Source organism: Triticum urartu, chromosome 7, assembly GCF_003073215.2.
Source record: "Triticum urartu cultivar G1812 chromosome 7, Tu2.1, whole genome shotgun sequence".
NCBI classification, from domain to species: Eukaryota; Viridiplantae; Streptophyta; class Magnoliopsida; order Poales; family Poaceae; genus Triticum; species Triticum urartu.
This window is the reverse complement of record NC_053028.1, coordinates 717963329-717968307: the sequence shown is the minus strand read 5'-3', so window position 1 is coordinate 717968307 and position 4979 is coordinate 717963329.

Sequence of the window (4979 nt, the reverse complement as noted above, 5' to 3'; positions counted from 1 at the left end):
CATGGTGATGCATAGCAACGAGAGGGGAGAGTGTTGTCTACGTACCCTCGTAGACCGAAGCGGAAGCGTTGACGCAACGTAGAGGAAGTAGTCGTACGTCTTCCCGATCCGACCAATCCAAGCACAGAAACTACGGTGCCTCTGAGTTCTAGCACACGTTCAGCTCGATAACGATCCCCTGGCTCCGATACAGCAAAGCGTCGGGGAGGAGTTCCGTCAGCACGATGGCGTGGTGACGATCTTGATGTTCTACCGTCGCAGGGCTTCGCCTAAGCACCGCTACGATAGACCGAGGTGGAATATGGTGGAGGGGGGCACCGCACACGGCTAAGGAACGATCACAAAGATCAACTTGTGTGTCATGGGGTGCCCCCCTGCCCCCGTATATAAAGGAGCAAGGGGGAGGGGGCGGCCGGCCTAGGAGGGGGCGCGCCAAGGAGTAGGATTCCTACTCCTAGTTTGAGTAGGTTTCCTCCTTTCCTAGTCCAACTAGGAGAAGGGGGGAAAGGGGGGAAGAGGGGAAGGAAGGGAGAGAGGGGCCGCGCCCCAAACCCCTTGTCCAATTCGGACTGGGCTTGGGAGGGGCGCGCGCCACCTCCTGGTCCTTCCCACTAAGGCCCATTAAGGCCCATTGCTTCTTCCTCGTATTTCCGTAACTACCCGGTACCTCCGAAAATACCCGAATCACTCGGAACCTTTCCGATGTCCAAATATAGTCGTCCAATATATCGATCTTTACGTCTCGACCATTTCGAGACTCCTCGTCATGTCCCCGATCTCATCCGGGACTCCGAACTCCTTCGGTACATCAAAACTCATAAACTCATAATATAACTGTCATCGAAACCTTAAGCGTGCGGACCCTACGGGTTCGAGAACAATCACTACAAGAAATCTATTAATACATGACGATCACCATCCGTCACAGACCAAGAGAAAACTGTCATGGGTGCCCACCCATGACGGACTTGAAATTCGTCATGTATATCGCGTCATAATTTGACATCGTATTGACCATGACGGATCTTGGCCGTCATGGATCTGCTCGAGGCCCGCCCAAGGCCCAAACCATTGTGACGGAATAAACCGTCATGCAACGACGCCACATAGGATCTTCAATTAAGCAACTGGATTGACGTGGCTGCCAATGTGGACATCTATTTTTCGTCATAGAAACCGTCATGGATTTAAGCAAAATTTAAATTTAGTTCAGCCCATTAGCCTATTTAATTCGGCCTAATTTTCACCAAGTACATTTTTAAGCATAATGCGTTACAGAAATCATAATGCGAACTTTGGCCCAAGACAAAGTATTTCCAAAGTTTCATTCAACCATCGAAAGGTATCTACAACATAGCAGTTTACAAAAACCTCCATAAAATGGTAATTTTACAACATAGCTTATCAAAATATCACTCAAAAAATTAAGAAATAGTACAATTCAGTTCACACAAACTGTACATTTAAACTATTGAAGTAGTTATTCATGTTCTTGCCGTCGACACTCCTGATGGACGCTATCTGTCACGTCATGCAGATTGTGATGGGCAGCACCAAGTAGCCCGATATGCAATCATACCTAGCATATTTACAAGACCGTTAGATATTTGTAGATATGAATAGATAGATGTAAGAGAAGTGCAACAAATTTAAAAAATAAATCACGTGTTGTCCAAAATTCTTAAATCTTACACTGCTACAAACAAGAATAGCATAGTATTTGCTACATATAAGTATCATATAGATCTGTATTAATTAACACAACCAAGTTATGAGTAAACAATGAAATGCTAAGTACTTTGCATATCGTCCAAACAAGAAACAGAAAAACCCTTGTCTGACAAAGGGGGACAATACATAATGCAGTGCACAAGATTCATTCAATTGTCATATGTCTAATGCTCCTTGATGATATGTTATGAAGATACAAGAAGGGATAGTTATGCGTTGAGAAGACAAACAGCGACAAACAGCTACATACATCTACAGTTGTCCAGTTGTACAATATTTTTCGAGTCCAGTGAGTAGGCATGGATCCACTTTTCAATAATTATTGAATGGCGCCTTTGGGTACCACCGATTTTCATAAATTAGGTTAAGAAACCACAGAATCTACCCTGTTAGAGCATTAAGAAAGCATATATGCCCTGAAGAACAATGTCCACATCTTTTTGAGACTTGATAGTTGAAACTTAGAAAAAAAAAGATATAGTAAAAATAAAATCAAAAGGCTATGAAGGACACAACAATTGACCTATCTAAGAATGTTGACATTTTGCCCAAGGATACATTTCTCTTGCAGCCACAAGAGATCATCAATAGTGAAGTATACAGCTGAAGAATTTGTATTCGACAGGAACGATAATAAAGCAATAAGTGGAGATGCAAAATTACCAGTAGTGGTGAGGTGATACGTTTCTCACAGCGAGGACAACACCATCCTTAGTCTTCAAGGCGCTAGTAGTGGAACCAAACTACAATCCATAGCAGAAGGATCAACATCATAAACGTGGCTTACATGTGGCGAGGGGCACACAAATCTCAGCACCAAAATCTAAAGGTCTGCAGTCCCATCCTAATTGTCCAACATCAGGCTCCACAAATCTGGGTGTTGAGAAAACTGTATATCAACCTGGGTGTCCATGAGATAGACCTGGGCAAAGCAACTGACAAAAATTAGTATACTGTTAAACTAAAACTTTTGACATAGAATTATTATTGACACAAAGAAGAATTTCATTGGAGGCCAAAGTGCAATGACAACACCAATACTGTTATTTGCTGCAAACAAAAATCAAAATTTTCGAAGCTGCAGATTATTACACTATCTCATTATCTTTGTGTGCCTCTAAATCTCCAAAGCTGCAGACTGATACACTTCCATTATTTCATTTTAGAGCCTCAATCATGTTGAGTGGATTAGCTTATTCAGTGGTGAATCTTGTGCCTCCCCCTCCAGGTCAGGGAGCAGCTTATTCAGTGGTAAAATTGTGTGCCTCTCCCCCTGCCTCTCAGCTTTTGGAGATGGAAGGAAGTTACTTCCAAAGCTTGCTGTGGTATGTCGAATTGCATAAGTTTCAAACAAGACCATATACCTACATATATTGCGAAAATGTGACTTGAATGTCACACGCACACACCAAAAAACGTCCAGCATTAATTCAGATAGGAACATGTACAGATATATGCAGGAAAACAAATTCATGATTACCGATCAGTATTAAGCGAGACATTGTCAGAACTAAGAAATACTACCTCAGTTTAGCCTATAAAAAGCACATTATATTTTGAAATGGAGGTAGTATGTCTCAACTTATCAGAACCTTAGCAATACACTAAAGCTGAAGGAGATTTTTTTACCGAATGTAAGCATTGATATTTGATCCTAATAGCATCAAAGATCTAACTTAGACAAGTTCTGCTGCAAATAAAAATGCACACTGGTATACTGTATCAAACAGCCACTTCTCAGTGAAGAACATACACAACGTCAATTATTAGTTTGCAACTATGCCAGGGAGTAAAGTGGTAAATAATATAAAAAATATAGATATATGCTAGATTTATAACAATAGAAAGGAGAAGAACACTAATATGCTTTATTCATCACTGGCATGGTCTAATTTTTTGTTAGGGACTGAACGTGAACTACCACACAACTTGTTTTCTTCTGCAGACATATCTTTTAGGAAGATATGTTTTATTTCAGTGTTTTTAAACCATATATACGACAAACACAAATAAAAAATTTGTATCAATAAGAAAACACTTACACAAATTCAGGATTTTCTACAGTTCTTGGCTGCTTGCCTTCACTTCCGAAGTGCCGATGGAGCTGCTTGTGCTAGCCAAGAGGGATGTTCGTGGTGGTTCAGATGGTGGACTTCCCTGGATGTTAGGCGCGTGTGTGCACCTGCAAGATGAAGGAAATCAATCACGCAAGCACGCAGCCCATCACCTAGCAACCACATATGTACTACGGAAACAACAAGCACGCATGTACTACGGCAGCAGCAAGCACACATGTAGTATGTCAGTAGGAAGCAAGCGCCCAGCGGACAAGACGACCACGACAAGCAGCAGCAGGAGGGGACCTGGAGGTGAGCAGGGGTTGGGAAGAAGTTACCTTCTGGCAAGTGGCAACGGGCGGCGGCGACAAAGCGACTCCACGCAGTGGCAAGGCGATTCCATGCGGCGGCGGCACGCTCATGCGGTCACCATCGATCCAATCTGCTTGCTCTAGAAAAATCGGCATCGGGGAGAAGGGAGAGAGTAGCGAATCTAGGTGGGGATAGAGGGAGAGAGGAGCGAATCTAGGTGGGGATCGAGGAGGAGCGAGAGAGGAGCCGATCTAGGAGGAGTGACAAGACGAGGGGGCGGCGGCGGAGGGGGAGAGAGATTGGAGAAGAATTGTCTTAGGGTTAGGTTTTATATACGAGGATGGGTTTGGGCGGGCTTTTGTGGGCTTGCGGGCTGTACTAGGTCATCCATGACAGTTTTCGAATTTGTCATCAGAAATCCGTCATGTATTAACAGATTTTTTGTAGTGAATGTAGACATGACCGAGACACGTCTCCGGTGAATAACCAATAGCGGAACCTGGATGCTCATATTGGCTCCCACATATTCTACGAAGATCTTTATCGGTCAGACCGCATAACAACATACGTTGTTCCCTTTGTCATCGGTATGTTACTTGCCCGAGATTCGATCGTCGGTATCTCAATACCTAGTTTAATCTCGTTACCGGAAAGTCTCTTTACTCGTTCTGTAATACATCATCTCGTAACTAACTCATTAGTTGCAATGCTTGCAAGGCTTAAGTGATGTGCATTACCGAGAGGGCCCAGATATACCTCTCCGACAATCAGAGTGACAAATCCTAATCTTGAAATACGCCAACCCAACATGTACCTTTGGAGACACCTGTAGAGCACCTTTATAATCACCCAGTTACGTTGTGACGTTTGGTAGCACAC